The 27,125-nt window shown below is 39.4% G+C and overlaps 1 long non-coding RNA gene across 2 annotated transcripts; it reads right to left on the bottom strand.

Annotated features, from left to right (window-relative positions):
• Window positions 1-5,973: 5,973 nt before the first annotated feature.
• LOC131528204 (uncharacterized) lies at window positions 5,974-12,540 on the bottom strand. Of its 2 annotated transcripts, XR_009267816.1 has the most exons (7): window positions 12,303-12,540; window positions 9,351-9,540; window positions 8,760-9,100; window positions 7,263-7,384; window positions 7,034-7,132; window positions 6,787-6,944; window positions 5,974-6,440 (listed from the first exon to the last, which is right to left on the bottom strand). It is a non-coding gene; the product is annotated as an uncharacterized LOC131528204 (long non-coding RNA). The 2 variants fall into 2 exon arrangements; XR_009267817.1 differs by lacking the exon at window positions 7,034-7,132.
• Window positions 12,541-27,125: the final 14,585 nt, after the last annotated feature.

The following is a 27,125-nucleotide window of genomic DNA, read 5'->3' on the forward strand; positions in this document are numbered from 1 at the left end:
GGCAAAGGATGCAAAAGAGCCGGTCCCTCCAGCCAATATGAAGATAGGGTTTTTCAGCCCTTACTTCATTGTACCCAAGAAAAGCAGTGGGTTACGACTGATCTTGGAGCTTTGCTTGACTGATCAACTGATACGACTGATCTTGCGGTTTGCATTCGAAGGATGCACTCTCATTCGCATTCTCAACAACCTCGATGAATGGCTCATACTAGCTCAGTCTCAGGATCAGTTCTACGAACACAGGGACTTGGTGCTCTCACACATCAGCAGGTTGGGCCTTCGGGTCAACTGGGAAAAGAGCAAAATCTCTTTTCTTGATATGAAGTTGGATTCGGTCAAATAGACAGCACGCCTCACAGAGGAACGTGCTCAGTCGGTGTTGAACTACTTGAATATGTTCAAGAGCAGGACGGCAGTCCCACTGAAACAGTTTCAGAGGCTCCTGGGGCATATGGCACCTGCAGCGGCGCTGGGGCTGCTTCATATGAGATCGCTTCAACACTGGCTCCATGGACGAGTCCCGAGGTGGACGTGGCACTGCGGCACTCACCAGGTCCAAGTTACACTGGCCTGCCGCCAAACCATCACCACGTGGTCAGACCTTGCATTTCTTCGGGCAGGAGTGCCCCTGGAGCAGGTCTCCAGGCATGTTGTGGTTTACACGGATGCCTATACCACCGGCTGGGGCACGTACGATGCAGTGTCGGTGGTATGGACGGGCCCTCAACTGCACTGGCACATTAACTGTCTAGAATTGTTAGCAGTGGGCCTTGCCTTGAACCATCTCAAGGGAGCTTACGATGCAAGCATACTCCGCATGGACAACACTGCAACCTTTGCGTATATCAACAGACAAGGTGGTCTGCACTCCCATCGCATGTTGCAACTCACCCGCCACCTCCTCCTCTTGAGTCAGAAGCATCTGAGGTTGCTTCATGCCATTCACATTCCGGGCCTGCTCAACCGTTTGGTTGATGAGTTGTCACGAGCTGCACGTCCTGGAGAATGGAGACTCCATGTCCAAATGGTCCAGCTGATCTGGAGACATTTCAGAGATGCTCAAGTAGACCTGTTTGCCTCTCCAGAGACCTCTCACTGCCGGTTGTTTTACTCCCTGACCGAGGGAACACTTTGCACGGACGCACTGGCACACAACAGGCTGTGGGGCCTGCGCAAGTATGCGTTTCCCAACATGATCTCACAGAATTCCGTGTAATGACCACAGACTTAATTAACCCCCGAATCTGTGGTGGCATCACGGAATCGCCGAAAATTCCTTGATGGGCTCACAGAAGTGAAACCAATGTAAGTCAGTGACAGGCATCAGCCGTGCTCCACGCACGGATCCACTGGTTCAACACTTTAAATAGGAAACCCTTAGCATCAATATGCCGACGCGATACTGGGAAATTTATCGTCATCATTATTGTTCAGAACTGGGTAGGTTTAGGGTAGGGGTGGGGTCAGGTACTCCAGTGAAAGTATAAATTTATATACAAAATATAACTGCATCGGAGTCACTCTTTTTACGTGGTCCAATGCAGCGCTGGTGTTGAACCAGTGAATCCATGCATGGACCATGGCTGATGCCTTCTGTGAGCCCATCACAGAATTTTCGGCAATTCCATGATGCCACCACAGATTCGGGTTAATTAAGTCCGTGGTCATTACACGGAATTCTGTGAGATCAGGTTGGCGTTTCCCCTAGTGAGCCTTCTCGCACAGACACTGTGGAAGATCAGGGAGGATGAGGAGCAGGTCCTGCTTGTGGCGCCTTACTGGCTCAATCGGACCTGGTTCCCAGAACTAATGCCTCTCATGACAGCCCCTCCATGGTGGATTCCTCTGAGGAAAGATGTACTGACTCAGAGACGGGGAACCCTGTGGCACCCGCGTCCAGACCTCTGGAAACTTCATGAATGTGGGACGCGGAGGTTCTAAATGACCTATGAGACACGCTTATTCCTTGAAGTGGAACCTGTTCATAGAGTGGTGTTCTTCTGGTCGAGAGGACCTCCAGAAATGTCTGATCAGAGTCGTGCTTTCCTTTCTGCAGCAAGAGTTGGAGCGAAGGCTATCTCCCTCCACCCTTAAAGTAATGTATATGTTGCTGCAATTGCTTCTAATCATGACCCCGTGGAAGGGAAGTCGGTAGGAAGGCATGACCTGGTCATCAGGTTCCTTAAGGGGGTGGGAAGGCTGAATCCTCCATGGCCCCCTTCTATACTCTCTTGGGACCTGCTCAGAACACTACAGCCGGACTCATTTGAGCTGTTGGACTCATTTGAGCTGTTGCACTCAGTTGAGCTGAAGTTTATGTCAATGAAAACTCTGCTCCTGCTTTTATTGTCCTCCATCAAGTGGGTAGGGGACCTGAACGCATTTTCGGTTGACGAATCATGCCTAGAGTTAGGGCCGGCTGACTCCCAGGTAACCCTGAGGCCCCGGCCTGGCTATGCGCCCAAGGTTCCTACTACTCCCTTCAGGGATCAGGCGGTGAACCTGCAAGCGCTGCCTCCAGAGGAGACAGACCCAGCTCTAGCTTTGCTCTGTCCCGTCCGAGCCTTGAGACGGTACGTGGACCGGACACAAAGCTTTAGGACTTCAGATCAGCTCTTTTCTGTTTCAGAGGCTGGCAGAAGGGGAATGCCATCTCTAAGCAAAGGATGGCCCACTGGATAGTGGATGCCATCACCCTGGTTTATCAGGCAGATCTTGGTTCAGGTTGCGATCCCACTCTACTAGGAGTTTTGCATCCTCCTGGGCGCTGGCTTGTGGCACCTCGCTGACAGATATTTGTAGAGCTGCGGGCTGGGCAACCCCCTTGGCGACCCCGGCATCCTCCTGTGTTCTCACCTCAAACGGGTAGAAGCTCCGAAAGGCCCCGGCTAGTGTCGGCTTGCTAAAACCGTTCCAGAGTGTCCATACTGTAGACCCTGTGGAGCTCCTCCATCCCCTCGGCAGCCAGACCACCATGACTCGATGAATCTGTGAGAACCGGTAGAGGGCTGGGTTCCATATGTAGTGACTTAAGTGGATCCCATATGTGTAAATTCCACGGTATAGCTCAGAACCCATGTTTCCCCATGTTTTGTACTCTACCCACCTCTGGGAAGATGTGTTAACTAATCAGTATGTAATACAATTTTATGATTGTGTTAAGTAAAAGTTAGCTAATCAATAACTAATGTATTCTGTCATACCTCCTGAAGAACTACTATTAACAACTAGTTAAGGTTCAAGAAAAATAACTAGGAAATAACTACTACTTAACAGTTATACGCAAATAGTCATTATAATAGGGGTAGTCGTGGCCTAATGGTTAGGGAGTTGGGCTTGTAACCTGATTCGATTCTCGCGCCGGCAGGAATTGAAGGTGGGGATTGTGAATGAACAGCACTCTCTTCACCATCGATACCATGACTAAGGTGCCCTTGAGCAAGGCACCGAACCCCTAATTGCTCCCCGGGTGCTGGAGCAAGGCTGCCCACTGCTCCGGTGTGTGTTCACTATGTGTGTGGGTGTGCATTGTTCCATGCACTTGGAATGGTTAAATGCAGAGCACCGTTTCGAGTATGGGTCACCATACTTGACAATACGTCACGATTTTACTTAATAATCAGGCTGTGGCCCATTTTGAGTATGGGTCACCATACTTGACAATATGTCACGACTTAACTTAATAATCAGGCTGTGGCCCACAAATCAAGTACTTGAGTAAAAGTACAGATACCCCAATAAAATATTACTCCAGTAAAATTATAAGTAGGCCTATTCATTTAAAAAATTACTTGAGTAAAAGGACAAGTAGGCTACAAATTAATGCTACAGTAGCAGCTCAAGTTACAGTCCACTACTGCTATTATTAGCCTATAATGGAAATGAAATATGCATTTTGTTTGCTGCACATCCAAAAGGACTCATTACTAAAATTGTACATAAGTTTTTGCCTGTATGGTAAATAATTGCTTTGTGCGCATGTTCTGTAGGAAATCTGCTTCGGAAAGGAACTCCACTGTCTTGCCACAACTATGTGAAGTCTTACATTACATCGCTTCTTTTGTTGCCCTTCGACTGAAAATTACAACCAAAAGCTTCACAATGTGGTATCGGATCAGTATTTTATTTTCTGAGTTGTGAGTGCAACCATTTGAAGTCATCAACGCAGAATGTACTGTGCACGTAAAATAATGGCGCCCCCCATAGTCCAAAAACGATGTCGATTTTTTCAAACAACATACTACATATTTTTTATGTAAAAATTTTTACTACATATTTAAATAAGAGACATCATTTACGTTATATTAAGCTATACATGTCTTAATACCCGGGGATCCCTTTAAATAGAGCTGGGAATTGATTCCTCGATTCCGAGGCGTTGGGAATCGAGAGTCCTTTGGAATCGATCCCATCAAGAGGAATCGACTCCTCATTCAGAGCTTTTTTCAGTTCAACAAAGCTTATCTATGGGTGCCTCTCAAATGGAAGGCTGCACACATTTAAATTCACGAAAATAAACTGAAAGAAAACGAGTCGGTACTGAGATCATCAGAATTTGAGAATGTAGCCTTCCGTTTGAGAAGCACCGTTCGCCTCCCTCACGCTCGATAAAAGCCGTAATTACAGTTGTGAGATAAAAGATTATTTTTTATATATAAAAGATCTATTTCATTTTTATATTTATATTACCCTTCGCCTCATGCTCGCTAAAAGTGATTAGAAGTCTGATTCGTTTCCACGAAAAGGTTCTTTCGGATAGTTTTAATGGCCAGTTAAAAAAAAAAAAAAAAATTATTCAGGGGTTATTTTACGGTGGAACTGGCTTATGTTGTCCACAATTTTGAGCGCTGCACGACAGAATAGATCATGAACTGATTGAGGATCTTATTTCCATCTAAAATACTATTCTTTTACTTCTATCAGCCAATGATAATTCTAAAAGAAAACGTCACGAGCATAGATCAGTGGCCGAGCATCTGATTGACAGATAAACCACGAGCTCTATCAGTGTTATTGTTAATGTTCTGGTTATTTTGTTTCAATGTACAGTTTGTTAATTTTGTCCAAAGCATACAGTCAAAGTAAACTTCATCATTCAGCTGAACTTTGCACATTTATTTTAGACACTTCATGTCCAGTTCATGCGATAAATGCATGTCCTTGCTGATCAGTGAGCTATGACTAATTTCACGGGCAAAGCAGACAAAATTACTATTTAAAAATCAATCATAGCTATAGAAATTTATCGTCATTTTTTACAAATAAAGCTTCATATTATGAGAAGGATAGTTTCTACGACCTTATCCTGCAGTCATGGCGAGATTAGGTTCCTTCGATCTAAAAAAAAAAACAAGAATCGAAAACAATCGAACAATCGAATCCCATCGATTCCAGAACCAGGAATCGGAAACAGACTCGATTCCAAAAATTTCGGAATCTTACAGCCCTAGTATTAAATGCACGTCCGAGCGCGCAGTTTTCTAACGTACAGTATTTACTTTAACTTGTTAGGTAATAATATTTAATCAATGATATGACGTTTCAGATGCGTCTGAAATGACGAAAACAAATACATATATAATATATTTAATTATTTGATCAAAATTATTGCTAGGGACAGTTTGGTAGTGGCTGGATAATGGTAGGGACATGTCCCTAGCGTCCCCCCAAAGATTGCGTGAAATTAACACTAATTTCATTTATACTGCCGTTTAAAAATTCAAATACTTTTCAAGAACCTTTTCATAAATATGGCTGTTTTCAAGGGTTTTCCAGAATTTAAATTTCAAAAAGTCAAATTCAAGTACTTAAAGCACCTTGTACAAACTCTGTTCCAAAAGCATGTGAAGGCAGCATTAGCGTGTAGCAAGATCAACATTTCTGTGACCCCAAACTGTGAGCAGCAAACAGAGGCAATCTATTGTGAATATAAGGGTTTAATAAAAGAAACTACAGGTAACATACAACTAAACTAAGCAAAACACATAAATACAGAATGAAGGAGAGTAAGGAAAGAGAAAGAGAAGAACAAAAAAATTGCAGTATTTAACATCAGTTAACCACAACCTAATGAGAATCATCAGAGAATCAAAATCACCTTAATAAAGGGGCCCAAACTGATACATGCATCTAAATAGTTGGAAAACAGCTGCTTGCATTGGCTTTATTGCTAAATAAGAGTCCGGATGTGGTAGACAACGGAGATACTTGATGAGTATGTTAGGAGTGAGCTGGAAGCTTTTTGTCAGGGTCTTCTGAAGATCGGAGAGTCCACAGCAAATCGACAAAGTTGCTTTAAGGTAAAACTGCCGAAAGGTCAGACTCCAGAGGAATGAGTCTTGGAGAGTGTCTGCGTCAAAGGGTTTGAGCAATGATTGGTTTGGGTTAGGGTCTTTTAACCGTCTTCCGGTCACACTCCTTCTTGGTGGACTGGCCAATGCCTGAATTTTGAGAGGGAAAATATTTCTTTGTCTTACCAGACACCTTTATTTGCATGCTTATGTTGTTCTGAAGGATTTGTGCAATATTAAGCCAAAGTGTGGTAAAAAAAAAAAAAAAAAGAGTATGGTGCAAGTTATGGCAACATACTATTCAACATCAATCACAAGAGGATTATTTTGACACTAGGCATGCCAGATTTGGAGAACATTAAGGCAAGGATACATTCATACGTTTGTATATAAGTACATTTTGTGACAGTTTTATTGTGGAGAAATTGAGCCAATGTCCTTTTCCTATGTGTATTGTGGTTTTTGAGTGTGTCTGGGCCATGGGTAGGGGCTCCACCTGGTGATGGGGGGGTACTACGTCCCTTCCCTCTTGGAATCTCTTTGAAGCTCGGAGAGAAATCTGGAGACCATCCTGGCTAGCATCAGTGAAGTTAGCAGAAGTGGTGATGCCTGAGACATGATCCAACATTGGCTACACTACACTGGTGTTCTCATCTGTGCAAGGAAGCAGGCACAACAGGTTAATAATAACAGCAACAATTAACACTGTAAATTTTAAAGAATTATTACAAGAGGTCAGGAACTGTGAAACTGATTCATCCAAACAATAGTGTTAATGCTATTTCTTGGTCCCTCTGCGATTTCTTGATACACGTCATCTCCAACTCCAAATACAAAAAGATCTGGAAAGAGGAGGCAGATCCATATCAATATGAAATCAATAATGAAGACTTATGAACAAATATGTATATTTTTTTGCTGCCCCTGATGATACTGCTTGTTAATGAAACAGACTTTTAAAAAAATACTTACAGTCCAAGCAATTTCACTTAAAAGTTCAGCAAGTTTCTTCTCCCGCTTTGGATCATTTTTAGTGACAAGACGTTTGATCTGGTCCACTTTACATTCAGGATTTACCTCCATGTTTGCCTGACCTATGAAGTAAGACGAGATAAATTAAAGTGAATGTTTGCTTCAAAGTTGATCTCTATTCTAATTTGTAATACTGTGCATGGGTATTTTAATAATATATTAATTTGTATGTATTGTATGTACACTGATAAAAATGATACTACAGATAAGTAAATACTACAGAAAAACAAATGTAATTTCTACATTAAATAATTTAGTTCAGGCAAGAATTTAAATAAAAGAGTAAATTCAATATTAGTACTCAATTTAAGCTTGTAGAATTTAAAGTTTGAACTTGGAATTGTTTGTTATTTTTACAAATATTGTTTAAGTAAATATCAACGTCATGATCCCGTTGTTCCCATCATGCACTTGGGCATGAATAATTAATAAGGTAATTTTTTATTTGCTGTTTTCGAGATGTATTTACACTGTTTTGTGGTTTCTTTTGTTGTTAGGTTAAGTAACTTGCTGTTTTGTGACATTTGGAGTTCATTTTTTACTCAAAATGACCCATTCATACTCGAACACTATTCACTGATTGTCACCATCATTGTGTATCTTGTGCCAAGTATTCAGGTCTCTGTGTTCATTCAGTTAATAACTATATTGAGTCAACATATTACCTTAATTGAATAATGAGCAGTCTACTTGCTTACATACGTGCTTGTAACTTAACCACATGCCTTATAGGCTTTTTTTTTCAGTTCTATGTTGTTTGAGTAAAGTTTACAAACTGTGACCGAGTGAAATGTACTTGAGTATTGTAGGGTAAACTTAAAATAATTAAGTAGAAATTACTCATCAAACTCTACCTGGTCATGTTAAATTTACGTATTTCCTTTACTACTTTTAGATAACTTAGTTAAGTAGATTTTACTTAATTCCTTATTTAAATTTTACTTAAAAAATATTTGTGCAAAAAACTTAGTAAATTAAAAAAATTAAGTAAATTTAACTTCTTATTTTTTTCAGTGTAAATACTGATGTCAATACCACCAGTGAACACTATGATGATGTGTTGGGTCTCATTGAAGGCCATTGCATTGTTGTTCTCCTCTGTTCATGCTCTCTAAAATCTCTGAATAGACTTTGGTGATATTGGTACCTGTTTTATCACGTCTACCTGTTTTTTCACACCAGAATATTACAGTCAGCAGGTTTATGAGAAACATTTTCTGATTGAAACAACTGAAACAAATTACAACATTAATTGGGATTTTTAAAAAGAAAGTAAGATTTGTTTAACTATTACATAGGACAACAATGCACAAATGTATTTTCATAGTTAGAAGTAAATGTTCTATTAGTATATCATTATGTAATAATAATCTCTAAAAAATCTAATTCCATGTATAAAATAAGACTCAAAAATAGACATTCAAACAGAATACTTACTCTCATGAGTAAATTTGTCCAGCTCTTTAAAAATATTTGTTAGGTTTCCTGCATTTCGTTCATTTCTTTTGAAGTCCTTCATAGAGATTATCCGATTAACATCTGTAGCAAACATCAGGATCTCATAGTTTGGGGAGACTGGGTAATAACTCATCTTTTGGGAAAGAGCATTTAGAATTCAAAGATGGACGCAACACTGCACATTTCGGCGCAGTTAACGTTTCCATAATGTGACACAGGATTTTCACTGAGATGCAGCAAGTATGCAGTGGATTGTGGGAGACCCTCCTGAAACACACCAATGCTCATATTGGAGGTTTCTGTTCATATTTCTGAGGTTTCTGGAGGTTAAAAGTGTAAGTTCACTCTTGAGAGCATCAGTGTATCACAATGGCAATTCTTCCTTTTCAAATATTGGTAGGCTATTTATATTATTACAGAACCTTTAACATGAAAATGAACAACAATTAAATTACTGCTTTTAGATTTTAGGAAAGGCTGCATTATACATCAGTAGCCTAAAAACAATGCTTATAAGTGGTCGTACAACTTCACTTACAGCAAACTCTGAGGATTTGACAATCGACATACCTTTTCTAGAAGCATTTTAATGGTGGTGTGTGTGTAATCATTGATTTCACTGTGCCTGCCCCAGACGACAGTTCACCAGTCAGATCTAGGCGCAGCTGTCACAGAACATGCCACAGCCAAGGTGTCTGATGGCTGTAAACAGTGGGAGATGTTGTGGCAGGCGCGTGAAGTTCAGGTGCCACGGAACGTGCTATTTTACGGATTAAAAATAAAAGAGTAATAAAATATAAGGTAAGGTAGTAAATAAGAGTAGAACAGCACTGTCTGTTTGCTTATGTGCATCAAGCCGAGTGTAAATGGTGAGAGATGCTCTGGCAGGTGAAAAGCGTTTGGTTAATGGTGAATATTGACCTATCGTGCGTCCTGTTGCCAAGCCCTGTCTTGATGTAATGATTGACAGGTAGGGGGCGTGCTCGGCTTGGAATGCATTTTCAAATCCACAATGACTTAAACTACAGGTGCATCTCAATAAATTAGAATGTTGTGGAAAAGTTCATTTATTTCAGTAATTCAACTCAAATTGTGAAACTTTTTACTATTATTAAATAAATTCAATGCACACAGACTGAAGTAGTTTAAGTCTTTGGTTCTTTTAATTGTGATGATTTTGGCTCACATTTAACAAAACCCACCAATTCACTATCTCAACAAATTAGAATATGGTGACATGCCAATCAGCTAATCAACTCAAAACACCTGCAAAGGTTTCCTGAGTCTTCAAAATGGTCTCTCAGTTTGGTTCACTAGGCTACACAATCATGGGGAAGACTGCTGATCTGACAGTTGTCCAGAAGACAATCATTGACACCCTTCACAGGGAGGGTAAGCCACAAACATTCATTGCCAAAGAAGCTGGCTGTTCACAGAGTGCTGTATCCAAGCATGTTATCAGAAAGTTGAGTGGAAGGAAAAAGTGTGGAAGAAAAAGATGCACAATCAACCGAGAGAACCGCAGCCTTATGAGGATTGTCAAGCAAAATCGATTCAAGAATTTGGGTGAACTTCACAAGGAATGGACTGATGCTGGGGTCAAGGCATCAAGGCATCACCACACACAGACATGTCAAGGAATTTGGCGTATTCCTCTTGTTAAGCCACTCCTGAACCACAGACAACATCAGAGGCGTCTTAGCTGGGCTAAGGAGAAGAAGAACTGGACTGTTGCCCAGTGGTCTAAAGTCCTCTTTTCAGATGAGAGCAAGTTTTGTATTTCTTTTGGAACCAAGGTCCTAGAGTCTGGAGGAAGGGTGGAGAAGCTCATAGCCCAAGTTGCTTGAAGTCCAGTGTTAAGTTTCCACAGTCTGTGATGATTTGGGGTGCAATGTCATCTGCTGTTGTTGGTCCATTGTGTTTTTTGAAAACCAAAGTCACTGCACCCGTTTACCAAGAAATTTTGTAGCACTTCATGCTTCCTTCTGCTGACCAGCTTTTTAAAGATGCTGATTTCATTTTCCAGCAGGATTTGGCACCTGCCCACACTGCCAAAAGCACCAAAAGTTGGTTAAATGACCATGGTGTTGGTGTGCTTGACGGGCCAGCAAACTCACCAGACCAGGTATTGTCAAGAGGAAAATGAAACAAGAGACCAAAAAATGCAGATGAGCTGAAGGCCACTGTCAAAGAAACCTGGGCTTCCATACCACCTCAGCAGTGCCACAAACTGTCATGAATCCGGGTCCACGATGCTCCCTCTCACCACCAGAGGTCACTGTCTCCCGGATTCAATTCCCCAAACTCCACTCACCTCATTATTGTTTAATTTGCCCCAGCTGTGTTCCTGATTGCCGTCCCTACTTAAGCTCCCTGTGTTTTCTGTTCTGGGCTCGTTTGTCTCACTTTTTGCCAGGTATGCCTGTGATTTATGTCTGCCCTGTGCCTCGTGTATGTCTTGTTTTCAGTGCTTGTGTTTTCTCTGGCTTTTTCCCCTTCGGGGTGGTTTCAATTGTGTTTTTGTTTATTTTGTAATTTGTTAATAAAGAAGATTCCTTTTGCCAGCATTTGAGTCTTCGTCTCTCCCATCCCGTGACACAAACTGTTCACCTCCATGCCACGCCGAATTGAGGCAGTAATTAAAGCAAAAGGAACCCCTACCAAGTATTGAGTACATGTACAGTAAATTAATATACTTTCCAGAAGGCCAACAATTCACTAAAATGTTTTTTATTGGTCTTATGAAGTATTCTAATTTGTTGAGATGAATTGGTGGGTTTTGTTAAATGTGAGCCAGAATCATCACAATTAAAAGAACCAAAGACTTAAACTACTTCAGTCTGTGTGCAGTGAATTTATTTAATACACAAGTTTCACAATTTGAGTTGAATTACTGAAATAAATGAACTTTTCCACGACATTCTAATTTATTGAGATGCACCTCAATTCATCGCAGGGTATTTAATGAAAATGCAACTGAAACGTCATATATGTAAGTGTCAATGCATTTAAGAAAAATGAAAAGACATTTAAATTACCATTTTGCTACCCTTTTGCTGCACCTTTGGCTTTGCATTTTGCTACAATTATCAAGTGGTATCATAATGAAAATGCAATCCCAAGTGTCCTACCCCTTAAGTCTAAATGCATTTAGGAAAAACAGCATTTAAATGATAATTTTGCTACAGTTTTTGCTTGGACATGTTAAACATATCTACTCAATTTGGGTAATATATTTTCATTTTGCAACTTATAAAGCTTTAAAATGTGTTTAATTTGCATATTAAAACTAGTGTAGACAATGGTAAATTTAAATTATATAATTGAATTTTCATTTTCATTTTGCACTAAATGTTGCACATATGGTATAGGAAAATAAATTTAAATACAGAAATACATTGCCATTTTACATATTGCATTGCCATTTTGCATATTACATTTCAAATTGAATTTTGCTACACATATGCTTCCATATATGGAAACTGCTGTCTGTTTATTTACAAAGTAATAGAGATTACTCACAGTCACGTCCACAAATTGGTGTGCTTCCACTCCATTTCCCATTAGGCTTGCAAACGTGGACCGCTGAGCCACGGAACGTATAATCAGAATGACATGAGTACGTGGTTGTGTCATTTGCATAGTACTTGGCTTTATTTGGAATCACCTCTCCATTCTCAAAAACACGAGGATTTGGACATGAATAAATGCAGGAATAAACCAACCCATTCTCACTCCCAAGGCGTCAAAAACTGAAGCATGGTCAAACTCCTTTCGCGTCACTATGAAGACGCCAAAGGTGCCCCTAGGCGTCATTATATGACAAAATAGGATCTCCATTGCTTTCAGTTACTTGCTTTATGCGTCAGGTCAAGACGCTTATGGAAAATGACAACACGTTATCCTCCGTTGTTTTCAGTTGTTTGTCTTAGTTTAATGGTTTGCATGCCTCACAGGATCCCTGAAGCGGCGGTGCCCGCACACAAGTTCAGCGGCGGTGTCCGCACACAGGGTTCAGCGGCGGTAGCCGTTCACGATCGTCGAAATGGCGGTGGCGTTCACGATCGTCAGCGGCGGTGGCGCTCACGATCCTCACAGGATCCCGAAGCGGCGGTGTCCGCTCACAAGGTTCAGGCGGCGGTGTCCGCACACAAGGTTCAGCGGCGGTGTCGCTCGCGGTCCTCAGCGGCGGTGTCCGCCGCGTCCTCAGGCGGCGGTGTCCGCTCGCGGTCCTCAGCGGCGGTGTCGCTCGCGGTCCTCAGGCGGCGGTGTCGCTCGCGGTCCTCAGCGGCGGTGTCCGCTCGCGGTCCTCAGGCGGCGGTGTCCGCTCGCGGTCCTCAGGCGGCGGTGTCCGCCGCGTCCTCCCGAGGCGGCGGTGTCCGCTCACAAGGTTCAGGCGGCGATGGCGCTCACGATCCTCACAGGATCCCAGTAGCAGAGTCCGCACAAGGTTCAGCGGCGGTGTCCACACAAGGTTCAGCGGCGGTGTCCGCACACAAGTTCAGCGGCGGTGTCCGCACAAGTTCAGCGGCGGTGTCCGCACACAAGGTTCCCGAGGCGGCGTGTCCGCACACAAGGTTCAGCGGTGTCCGCACACAAGGTTCCAGCGGCGGTGTCGCTTCGCGGTCCTCAGCGGCGGTGTCCGCTTCGCGGTCCTCAGCGGCGGTGTCCGCTCGCGGTCCTCAGCGGCGGTGTCCGCTCGCGGTCCTCAGCGGCGGTGTCCGCTCGCGGTCCTCAGCGGCGGTGTCCGCTCACAAGGTTCCAGCGGCGGTGGCCGCTCACGATCTCACAGGATCCCAGTAGCAGAGTCCGCACACAAGGTTCCCGAGGCGGCGGTGTCCGCACACAAGTTCAGCGGCGGTGTCCGCACACAAGGTTCAGCGGCGGTGTCCGCACAAGGTTCAGCGGCGGTGTCCGCACACAAGGTTCCAGCGGCGGTGTCCGCACAAAGTTCAGCGGCGGTGTCCGCACACAAGTTCAGCGGTGTCCGCACACAAGGTTCAGCGGCGGTGTCCGCACACAAGGTTCAGCGGCGGTGTCGCTCGCGGTCCTCAGCGGCGGTGTCCGCACACAAGGTTCTCGAGGCGGCGGTGTCCGCTCACGTTCCTCTCGGCGGCGGCGCCGCTCATGATCCTCCCAAGGCGGCGGTGTCCGCTCACATTCCTCTCGGCGGTGTCCGCTCACAAAGCTCCCGATTCTCCCGAAGCGGCGGTGTTCGCTCACGTTCCTCTCGGCGGCGCCCGCTCATGATCCTCCCGAGGCGGCGCCGCCCGTTCACAAGGCTCCCGAGCAGCGGAGCCAGCCATTGCCCGTTCAGGGTGGCAGCTCCGCACACACTGCTGTGGTGGCGCTGGTTCTGCCCTGGGTCCCCATCCCGCCGGCACTGCCTCAGTCCCCAGGTCCCCCACCAGCACATGGACCTGGCCCCCATCCCTCCCTTCCCTGCTCCGTTCCGCCTGGCCATCCCCTGGTTGGGTGCTTGGAAATGTCTGGAAGCCATTCCTTAGAGGGGTCCTGTCATGAATCCGGGTCCACGATGCTCCCTCTCACCACCAGAGGTCACTGTCTCCCAGTTCAATTCCCCAAACTCCACTCACCTCATTATTGTTTAATTTGCCCCAGCTGTGTTCCTGATTGCCGTCCCTACTTAAGCTCCCTGTGTTTTCTGTTCTGGGCTCGTTTGTCTCACTTTTTGCCAGGTATGCCTGTGATTTATGTCTGCCCTGTGCCTCGTGTATGTCTTGTTTTCAGTGCTTGTGTTTTCTCTGGCTTTTTCCCCTTCGGGGTGGTTTCAATTGTGTTTTTGTTTATTTTGTAATTTGTTAATAAAGAAGATTCCTTTTGCCAGCATTTGAGTCTTCGTCTCTCCCATCCCGTGACACAAACTGTTCACCTCCATGCCACGCCGAATTGAGGCAGTAATTAAAGCAAAAGGAACCCCTACCAAGTATTGAGTACATGTACAGTAAATTAATATACTTTCCAGAAGGCCAACAATTCACTAAAAATGTTTTTTTTATTGGTCTTATGAAGTATTCTAATTTGTTGAGATGAATTGGTGGGTTTTTGTTAAATGTGAGCCAGAATCATCACAATTAAAAGAACCAAAGACTTAAACTACTTCAGTCTGTGTGCAGTGAATTTATTTAATACACAAGTTTCACAATTTGAGTTGAATTACTGAAATAAATGAACTTTTCCACGACATTCTAATTTATTGAGATGCACCTCAATTCATCGCAGGGTATTTAATGAAAATGCAACTGAAACGTCATATATGTAAGTGTCAATGCATTTAAGAAAAATGAAAAGACATTTAAATTACCATTTTGCTACCCTTTTGCTGCACCTTTGGCTTTGCATTTTGCTACAATTATCAAGTGGTATCATAATGAAAATGCAATCCCAAGTGTCCTACCCCTTAAGTCTAAATGCATTTAGGAAAAACAGCATTTAAATGATAATTTTGCTACAGTTTTTGCTTGGACATGTTAAACATATCTACTCAATTTGGGTAATATATTTTCATTTTGCAACTTATAAAGCTTTAAAATGTGTTTAATTTGCATATTAAAACTAGTGTAGACAATGGTAAATTTAAATTATATAATTGAATTTTCATTTTCATTTTGCACTAAATGTTGCACATATGGTATAGGAAAATAAATTTAAATACAGAAATACATTGCCATTTTACATATTGCATTGCCATTTTGCATATTACATTTCAAATTGAATTTTGCTACACATATGCTTCCATATATGGAAACTGCTGTCTGTTTATTTACAAAGTAATAGAGATTACTCACAGTCACGTCCACAAATTGGTGTGCTTCCACTCCATTTCCCATTAGGCTTGCAAACGTGGACCGCTGAGCCACGGAACGTATAATCAGAATGACATGAGTACGTGGTTGTGTCATTTGCATAGTACTTGGCTTTATTTGGAATCACCTCTCCATTCTCAAAAACACGAGGATTTGGACATGAATAAATGCAGGAATAAACCAACCCATTCTCACTCCCAAGGCGTCAAAAACTGAAGCATGGTCAAACTCCTTTCGCGTCACTATGAAGACGCCAAAGGTGCCCCTAGGCGTCATTATATGACAAAATAGGATCTCCATTGCTTTCAGTTACTTGCTTTATGCGTCAGGTCAAGACGCTTATGGAAAATGACAACACGTTATCCTCCGTTGTTTTCAGTTGTTTGTCTTAGTTTAATGGTTTGCATGCATTTGTAAAAAATTTATAAATCATTTTATATACATTTATACTTTTATTGGAGCACCTAACCCACCCCTACCCTAAACCTACCCACTTCTGAACAACATAAAACACGTAACAGGCAAATATAAGTGCAGTCACAGGTATTTATTGCAAAAACTGACCATAAACAAGCAGTATAAAAGCATTACAAACAAGTCATGTTGCATTCCAAGTCTTCTGAAGCCATACGAAGTCTTTGTGAGAAGAAGAGAGCAAAACAAGGTTTTAATCGCTGAAAATGATTCCGCTCCCTTAACGCGCTCACATCTCATTCAAAAGATACTCCAGTCCCGTAGCATGACGCAATTGGTCACGAGACACAGAAGAGCCAATAGCCTGTCAGAACAGCATGACGCAATCGGTCACGAGACACACAAGAACCAATAGTATTTCACAACCAAGGCTGACGTAAGGCTTCTTCTGGCGGCATTTTTTGAATTCGCTCACAGACTGCAGCACACAGGCTGAGCTTAACGGCGGACGGAGACGGCAATCGCGTTTATTCCTCTCACAAATCAAATGTTTTGCCTCGGAAGACTTGGAATATTCATATTTTTTAAATAAATTATGACGGTAGTTGTATCTGCCTGTTATATCTTGTGTTTTATTGACAAATGGTAGGTTTAGGGGCAGGGGTTGGGTTATGTGCTCACAAATGTGTAAATATTGTAATATAAATAAAACTGTTGTGGCTGTTTACATTGAAAAATCACACCCCAACATATATGCAATAATGGCAATGTTATTACCCAATATATAATTTAATTATGACAATAAAATTCCCATTTTGGCGTCGGCATATTGACGCTAAGGGTTTCCTATTTAAAGCAACGGAGGACCCTGCAAGTCGAAAAATGACGCTAAGGGGTACCTTTAGCGTCAAAAAGCGACGCCAAGTGGTCCTGACCAAGCTTCAATATGTGACGAGTTGGGTGTGAGAATGGGTTGGAATAAACGCATACTATAGATGAGTATAATAAAAATAAATAAGCCAAGTATTTATTCATGACATAATGACACAAAATAATACCTTGTTTACTTACTTTTGCACTCTGGGGTTTTTCTCATTTTAGTCTTTGAGGACTAGTGTCCATCTTAACAAAGATGTGACTGAACTGATGGGTAATATCCACTCGGACAGAGGTATCTTAGGAGACTCCCATGTGAATAGCTGTCAGAAAGAACAAAGCTCTCTCCAGTAATGCTTAGGCTCTCATTGGGACATGAACTGTCTCTGTTGGACATTGAGGATGGAGCACCTGTCGTGGAAACAGATCAGTGGAGGAGCCCATGAAAAATATGACAGAAGTAACTTTTAGTCAATTGTTGCTGTTTTATTTCCATAAAAAAATGATACAAGAATAAAAAAATATTTTTGTCTGTATATTTCAGAATGCATTTATTTTAATCAAAAAGACCTGCCTGCAATAAGAGGACACCTCATTGCAAGCATTAACCATTTCAACCGCTGTTTACACTCCATGCTGTTTATTCCAATTTGAGTTGAGGTTTAAAAAAAAAAAACACAAGCAAATGGACAGGGGGACATTTTTACAGTGGAGTCAGCAGGAGGATTGTATTTACATTCAATGGCCAATGTTTAACTTAAAGTCAAATAAAGAAAATTAATTTCCCAACCCTCACAACAAAATAATTACCATTAGCCATAGACCATTATATAGTTAATAATCACATTGAAAATGCAAAGTCGGCAACACCTAAGCTCCAAAAGTATCAAAGAAAAATCTATAAAAAATTCACAGAGTGTAACGTTTCGAGCACACAGGCTCTTCATCAGACAAATGAACAACACTGATATGCCTCTATTTATACATGTGAACAAAAGGTCACATGACCTAACACAATATAACCAAAATAATAATGGTAATAATGAATAAACCAAAATAACCGCAGTCAAAAAGAAAAAACAACAACAACGAAAAATAACAAAATACAATTCTCAATAAACAATACAACAACATTAATTAATACCTGCCTACATACATAAATTCAACCAATACCATCAAAACCTTTATTGGAGCTGTATAAAAAGCCACATAATTGGATAGGCATTCCATATTTAAAGAAATGGACGAATATCAAAGTCATCATTTAAACCTCTCGGGGACAAAGTATCTAATGTAAAATTCCAAAAGGCCTCACGTTGTAAAAGTAATTTATTAATGTCACCACCGCGCCGTGGACACTTAACTACCTCTATTCCTATGTACTGAAGAGTGGAAACGGAATGTCTCGAGTTTACAAAATGCTGAGCCACTGAACTTTTCGGATCGCGATGTCTGATTGCACACCGATGTTCAGAAATACGATTTTTCAAAGGTCTACTAGTCTTACCAACATAACATAAACCACAAGGGCAACGCAACAAATAAATAACATTAGCCGTCTTGCACGAAATCGTACCCCGAATCTTAAATATTTTCGTCGTATGAGGATGTGTGAAAGTCAATGTCTTATATGTGAAATTACACTGTTGACAGTTACCACATCTATATTTTACGGAAGACAGCTTCCAGAATCTACACGAGTTCAATGCCGGATTCACACAGAAACTATTACTAAAACATGGAGCAGTTCCAACTTTAAAACCAGAGGCAGCAGTTGTTGGGCCACAACCTGTAAGTAAGATTTCATAATTTTAAATGTATTTGCATGTATAATTTCAGACGTAATGTTTTAGTTTTATCAAGGACGTAAACAAATGCCAACGCTGGCTTTAGTGGCCAGTTAGTTCGATGCTATTTTGTGTGTATAAGACAAACGTGTACAAACTTAAAAAAATTATATGTAATCACAACAGCAAACTTCCATTCAGAAACGTTTTGTAACAGCCGTGCTTGCAGAAGTTCTGCTTGACTCTCTTCATTACCGCTTTCTGGGTCTAATTCTGGCTCAAACTGAGACGGCAACATTGACACCATTATTTACATTTGACCGCAGCACATGCGACTGTCGCCCATGAAGGTAATGGGCGTGAAGTTTCCGGACAATGTGCAGTACGCAGTTTAGCCAATCACAACACACCGGCCCAGCTGACCAATCTGAGCCCATTGCCTGTTTCTGAGGGAGTGGTTTCATAGAATCAGGAAGTCAACTGGTCGTTCAAATGACAGAGGAGAAAGCGGCTTACAATAAAGGTGAAATATATGAAAAATAAGGCGTTTTTTAACAAACGAAACACGAAGACATGTTATATTGCACCCCATAAACACAATCAAGCAAAGAAAAAAAGCAGTAAACCACCCCTTTAAAGCATGAATAGATCTATTCATGCTTTTATTCAATGCTATTTTTCACAACCGAATGGCCTCAAATGCTAAATATTCCATAATTTAAAGCTCAATAGCATTTGAGGAGAATGACTTACAGTCATAACACAAACTGTAAATTGTACATCTAGGTGTCAACTATAATACACACCTTTTATATATATTTTTATTTATTAAAATCTACTGTAAATCATATGCAAAATTTGCTATTTTTCAGTACCGAATGTGCTCAAACGCAGACGTAAAAATAACTATAAACTGTTCATCTAGGTGTCAACTATAATGCACTCCTTTTCCATTTTTTATATTTATTAAAATAAACTGTAAATCACATGTAAAAAAATAATTTTTTTTAGTACCGAATGGGCTCAAACGCAAATTTAAAGCTCAATAGCATTTGAGGAGAATGACTTACAGTCGTAAAACAAACTGTAAACTGTTCATCTAGGTTTCAACTATAATGCACACCTTTTACATTTTTTATATTTATTAAAATCTACTGTAAATCATATGTAAAAAAAAAAAAAAAAAAGCTATTTTTCAGTACCGAATGGGCTCAAACGCAAATTTAAAGCTCAATAGCATTTGAAGAGAAGGACTTATTATTATGGTATATTTTGCATTTGAGGCCATTCGGTAGTGAAAAGTAGCATTTTTTTTTTTGCATATGATTTACAGTTTATTTTAATAAATATCAAAAATGTAAAAGGTGTGCATTATAGTTGACAACTAGATGAACAGTTTACAGTTGTTTTTATGACTGTAAGTCATTCTCCTCAAATGCTATTGAGCTTTAAATAATGGCATATTTTGCATTTGAGGACATTCGGTAGTGAAAAATAGCATTTTTTACAAATGATTTACAGTAGATTTTAATAAATATAAAAAATGTAAAAGGTGTGCATTATAGTTGACACCTAGATGAACAGTTTACTGTTATTTTTATGACTGTAAGTCATTCTCATCAAATGCTATTGAGCTTTAAATTATGGAATATTTTGCATTTGAGGCCATTCGGTTGTGAAAAATAGCAATTTTTACATATAATTTACAGTTTATTTTAATAAATATAAAAAATGTAAAAGGTGTGCATTATAGTTGACACCTAGATGAACAGTTTACAGTTGTTTTTATGACTGTAAGTCATTCTGCTCATATACTTTTGAAGTTAGAATAATGTATACCAATATCGCATGTAACTTTAGAGACGGTCCCTAAATATGCGAATATCGAACGTCCAACGTCAGGCCAACTTTATGCCAGAGAGAAAGCCTCATAAATCAACATATAACTACTCATGTGTCTTTCAGCTCCTGGGAAACAGAGGACATGACGGATTTGATATTTGATATCTGATATCAAATGCTCTTTATTAATGATTTTAAGCTGTGATAATCAAACTGCTTGGACTGTCTGCTGTAATCCTCAGATCGGCTTTCCTTGTTCCTATGGCAACCACTCCAGCGGGAAAGCTTAAGTGCGCTACATCGAAACGCTTCCGCCAGGAATAGTTCATTTTAACGAATAGTTCCGAATGTGAGGGATTTTTAAAAAAATAACATTTTCTTTTCTTCGGGAATCATTCTAATATGCTGATTTGGCGCTTAAGACACTCTTATTATTATAAAAGTTGAAAACAGTTGTTCTGCTTCAAAAGTTTAGCGTAAAATTATATTTTATTCAGCATTGCAGTGTTGCAGAAGATTTATGTTTCTTGAACTTTCTATTCGTCGAAGAATTCTAAAACAACAACAACAACAACAAAAACACGTTTTCCACATTAAGCAGCAAAAAACTGTTTTCAACACTGACAATAATAAGAACTATTATTAGCTAATAACTGAACACCAATAATAATAGAAGAATTAAGCACCAAATTGGCAAAGAATGATTTCTGAAGGATCATGTGACACTGAAAACTTAAGTAATGATGCTGAAAATTCAGCTTTGTATCACAGGAACAAATTACATTTTCAAAAATAAATTCAAGTAAAAAACAGTAATTTTATATAGGCATATTGTAATAATATTTCACAGTATTACTGATTTACTGTATTCTTTGATCAAATAAGAACTAAAGACACTTCTTTTAAAAACATAAAAAACATATTTTTGCATGCTTGAGTTATAACCACATTATTATTGTATAATACATACAAAACAATGAAATCAAATGAAATTAAGTTTCAAGCTTTATTTTGTACCCCACTCATGAAAAGTGCTGTTTATGATTGTGTTGAATATGTTAATTAACCACATTTGATTACTTTCACTGGATAAAAAGTTAATAGGCTACTTAAAATTATTATTTAAAAAAACATATAGACTGCATTCGTATAAAATTCCCTTTTTATTATTTCACAAAGTTTTTACTGTGTCACATTTCTTAGATGTTTTGTTTCCAGTCAAGACTTGGAGAAACTTGTTCATGCCTTTATCACCAGCAGGGTGGATTATTGTAATGGTCTCCTCACCGGCCTTCCAAAGAAGACCATTAGACAGCTGCAGCTCTTCCAGAACAGAAAATTTGAGCATATAACACCAGTCCTCAGGTCCTTACACTGGCTTCCAGTTACCTTTAGGATTGATTTTAAAGTACTTTTACTCGTTTATAAATCTCTCAATGGCCTAGGACCTAAATACATTGGAGATATGCTCACTGAATATAAACCTAACAGACCACTCAGATCATTAGGATCGAGTCAGTTAGAAATACCAAGGGTTTACACAAAACAAGGGGAGTCCGCTGTTAGCTATTATGCTGCCCGCAGTTGGAACCAGCTTCCAGAAGAGATCAGATGTGCTAAAACATTAGCCACATTTAAATCCAGACTCAAAACTCATCTGTTTAGCTGTGCATTTGTTGAATGAGCACTGTGCTACGTCCGAACTGATTGCACTATGTATAATCATTTTCTATTCTTAAATGTTTTAAATTCTTTTTAATTCAATTTTAAAATCACTTTGTTTTTATTGTTGTGATTATTATTATTTTTAATTCCTTGTTATTATTATTATTTTTAATGACTATTTCACTTCCTTTTATGTAAAGCACTTTGAATTACCACTGTGTATGAAATGTGCTATATAAATAAACTTGCCTTACAAATTCCAAAGCCGTAAAAAAATAAAATTAAAAAAAGTCATTTTGAGTCAACTGAGAGATGTGCACAATGTTTCTGAGCAGGCAAACAGAATACTGTTAAACATAATGTTCACAGGAACGTAAGAGGGGTTCCCAATTTCTCATCTGCAAGATAGCGTTTAAGGAATTCGCGTACTTCTGGACTGAACAGACTTGTATGGTAATCTCTAGTGTGTGAATCAGATTTAGGCTTCCGGCTGTCCTTGCACAGGTCCTTCACTCCCCAGCTGACAATACCCACCTGTTCAATGTTATTAAAACAAACATCTCTCAAATTATACATGAATAACAACAATTTAGACTTCTGAAGAATGATGCATATTATTTGAAATGGCTCAGTGTACTGTTAAAAGGAATCAGCAAACATGCTGTATTGTGCAACATGTAGCAAGTGCTGTGGTTACAGTAGACTTATCAAGACTTCCTATAAAATATTCGTACAAAAATATTTTTGTACAAAAAATATTTGCCTATGGAATATTTCACCCGCATAGATTTATAACCCGCACGTGAGATCTTCCTTCGCGCCAAAGGTCGTTGTCCTGACAACGAGTCTAGCGAGCAGCGGATTACTTGTAACAGACAGTAAATCAGCGTACTTTCCATAGTGTCTGCTGCAGGATGGACATAAAGTTATAAAATACGTTTTGGTTTGACAACATCGTTCATATGTGAACTATCACAATTAAAGCACAAAGACATAACATCATTACACTCCGAGACCATTCACAAGTGCGACAAAAGAGAAGAAACGCTTTCCGGAAGAGAAATTCATCAGGCGAGTTGGAGACTAGTCGACTCATCCAGTTTAGCGGTGAGTATAATGTCTAATGTCCTCGTATATCTTTAGTTATAATTTTAGAGAGATGTAAAATGACTTAACGGATATCTTATTCAACCCACTGAGATGAGAGGAAACGCCGCTTCTGTACTTATTTGTAGCGCTCGCGGGTCAGTGCACAGAACACACAGAACTGAAGTCTGAGAGGAAGACAAAACAACTGGTTTAATGCTGTTTTTACTACACTTTTACTATAATAAAACAAATTACAATTACATTATAAAATGTCAAAATCTAATCTAATAAAACATCAACATCTCAATCCAACTATAGTGACAACCCTGTGTATAGATGCATTTAAATCTGCTATGGCTCAGCAATTTGTTATAAGCAGTTCTGTAGGAATAAACAAAATTGTACTGAATACAGTGTATTTGTTTGTTTGTTTGTTTCCAGGAGAGCATCAACCCCTAATTGACATGAGGGAAAAAAATCATTGAAAAGTGTTCAGTGTACAGTGTACCAGAGGAAGCATTAGGAAAGAGGAGAAGAGAGAAAGTGAAAAGGCACTCAACAGATGTTGGTGAGACTTTATTTCTGGAAATGCATTAAAGGTCACTCACATTCTAGTTAGCGACAAATGATTTAGATTTTAGTCTTTAAATGAGATCCCTAACTCCAGCTACTTGTAGGCCTACAGTCCTGTATATTTCACACTAAATTGTGACGCAGCCTAAATCATAATCACACCATGTTCATTTGTTGGCCAGAGGAGAACTGATCCCTAAACTAAACATACTCTCTCCCAATGTTTTTTTCTCCATTCTGTCACCTGACAGAGTTTGGGTTCCTTGCCACAGTCGACTTTTGGCGTGCTTATTTGGGGACTAATAATATTCAGCAATATTATTGATCTGACTCCACTGACACTATTGGATGAGGACTGAACTGAGCAGGATGATGACACCACTGTTATCTAGATGCACTGAAATTATTTTATATTTGATGATTTTTATACAGTTAATCAAAATTAACTGAGTCAACACTGATTTCAACTGAACAATGACATGTTTTACTGTTTAGAGCTGCTTCACAGCAGATGTGAATTCTGTTTGCATCATTATTTTTCTTTTTATCACTGTAAAGCAGCTTTGAAACAATCTGTATTGTATAAAGCACTATATAAATAATGGTGACTTGACTTAAATTGGTTCAAATCTTCAAAAAAAAGTGCATGAAACAGGCAACCTGAATAAACACAAAATACAGTTTATTAATGATAACCGTATTTGCCTTTGTTTTATGTTAATTTTATTAGGAATATCTGACAATATTTAGTGCTGGATATACTCAAAAATAGAATAAATCAGGATGTTTTTTTCACAGCACTGTACACCAGCATTTATGTGCAGTAGTGTGACATTAATGTGTGGAAATGGACATTTTATCAGTGTGTGATGCACTGGTAACAACTTAAAAAAGACGACCAAAAATATAATTAAACAGAGGATGATGGCTGTGGTGAAACAAGCACTCAAATAATGGTGAGCAGTAATCTACTTTATTTAATTGATCTTTTATTAACTATTATCTTTATAGTTTAGAATACATAATAACTGCTATTGTATTTCAGAAACTAAGACCTGTGGGAGTGCCGGAGAAATCAAGTGTATAAGTCTTCTGTCTCCTCAGCCATGGAAGAGATCTTCAGACATGAAGAGATTGAGGAGTTAAATGAAGTCAAAGAGCTAAATGAAGATCTACAATACTAGTGCCATTTCAGTATGAAAACAGAGAGAGAGCTGAGGGAATGGAAAGGTAAAGAAATGTAGTTATATCAGCAATTATTCTCAATGCTTAACATCAGCTCTCAACAGTTTGCTTGAGGACTCTGATTGGTAAAAGTGGTAAAAGTGTTTTGCGTCTTGTTAATTTGTTTTCTAAAATGTAAATTTGTTTCATCCTTGGTAAAAGTGTTTTTCCCATGTAATTGTGTTTTATGATAGGTAAAAATGTTTTCCAAAATGTAAATTTGTCTCGAGCTTCGTAAAAGTGTTTCACACTTTGTAATGTTGTTTTGCACTTCCCGGCCACCGTACCTTACAGATCAATATTTTTGTAAATAAGTGGTAAAGTAGTTTTTTTTTTTGGACGCAAACATTCATGTCGCTTCATAAAATTGAGTTAAAACAACTGGAGTCGATGAATTACTTTAATGATTACTTTTCTTTCCTACCATTCTGGAACTTGAATGTGTAAGTTGCATTGCTGTCTATGCAGGGTCAGAAACCTCTCTGTTTCTTTAAAAATATCTTTCTTTGTGTTCCAAAGAGGAATGAAGGTCTTTCGGGTGTGAAACCACACAAGGGTGACTAATTAATGACAGAGTTTTCATTTTTGGGTTAGCTATTTCTTTAAAGGCAGCTTTAACTTAACTTTTTAAACTAGCTGTAACAGGTGTGTATTACACAATTTTAATCAACTTCAGTGGAGGCAACCTGTTTCATGTCGGGTGGTTCTTTGCCTCCACCTCCACCAAATCATGTAATGCACACCTAGCCATGGATTATCCCTTATGTGTGAAGAGGGTTATAGGCTACACACAGTATTAAATGAAGGGGGAACAATAATTGTGGAACACATATATTATATATACTGTATTCTAATAATATATTTAAAATTATATACTTGTATATTTGTAAATTATGTTTTTTTTTCTATTATTTTTATTTTTATTTTTATTTAAAGGTTAGAATTTTTAACAAAAACCAAAATGATAAAAGATAAAATAATTTTGGAGGACTCTGTACAGTATTTAAACATGATTGTGTCTATGCTTTTTCCCAGAAATGCATGTTATTGTGCAAGGGGTAGTTGCATGGACTATCAGTGGAGGAACAGAAAGCTCTGAGATTTCATTATAAAGATCTTCATTTGTGTTCTGAAGATGAATGAAAGACTTGCGGGTTTGGAACAATATGAGGGTGAGTTATTAATGACAGAATTTTCATTTTTGTGTGAACCAACCTTTTAACTTCTGTGTTCAAAGACATTGTTAATGCTGACCAATATGTCATAAGAAATTAATTGGGAGTAGTATGAATACTTTTCACAAACACTTGGTGACATCACAATTCAGGATTTATTTTAAACATACTAAATATGCCTGTGGTGAAAAGTGTAACTGAAACTTGAGAATTTCTGAGTTTTTGTTTGTTTGTTTTTCCAGACTACATCAAAAATAGTGTTTCCACATCTGAGATGAAGGCAGTCATAAGAACCAAGCGGAACGATGAGCATAAGCTCGTCAAAAAATGAAACCTGTCAGAATAATGAGGGAAGAGATTTGTAAATATACACTAAATACATTTGGTGTAACTCTCAGCCTGTTATTTTAAGTTTAAAGAAAAGTAAAATCATTTATTGTTGCATTGCTGTTTGAGACATTCATGTTGTTTTGTACCTTAATTTATTATATTGCAGATGTGTAAAGTAAAACTTGTCATTCTGAATATTCTGGTTGCATTTCAGTGTTACTGTGCAGCATTTTATTAGTATTGCACTTTGGTAGTACTGAATTGTACTTCAGTTGTATTATATATTGCAGTACTACTGCAGTTTTATTGCAGTATAATTGTACTGTAGTTACTAATGTGGTTCGGGTTAATTAATCACTGTGGTACGTCTGGTCAAAACGCAACAAAGATGCTTCTTGCTTCTCAGAAGATTTATTTCCACTAGTATATACAAACATGTGGGTGTTTGTGTGGTTCTACATAACAAGTAGAAACAATAGTATATATCAGTACTTAATATTCACCATAGCATAACAATACAATAAACAATAGCAGAAGTTAACA

The sequence above is a fragment of the Onychostoma macrolepis genome, chromosome 21, assembly GCF_012432095.1.
Source record: "Onychostoma macrolepis isolate SWU-2019 chromosome 21, ASM1243209v1, whole genome shotgun sequence".
Classification (NCBI taxonomy): domain Eukaryota; kingdom Metazoa; phylum Chordata; class Actinopteri; order Cypriniformes; family Cyprinidae; genus Onychostoma; species Onychostoma macrolepis.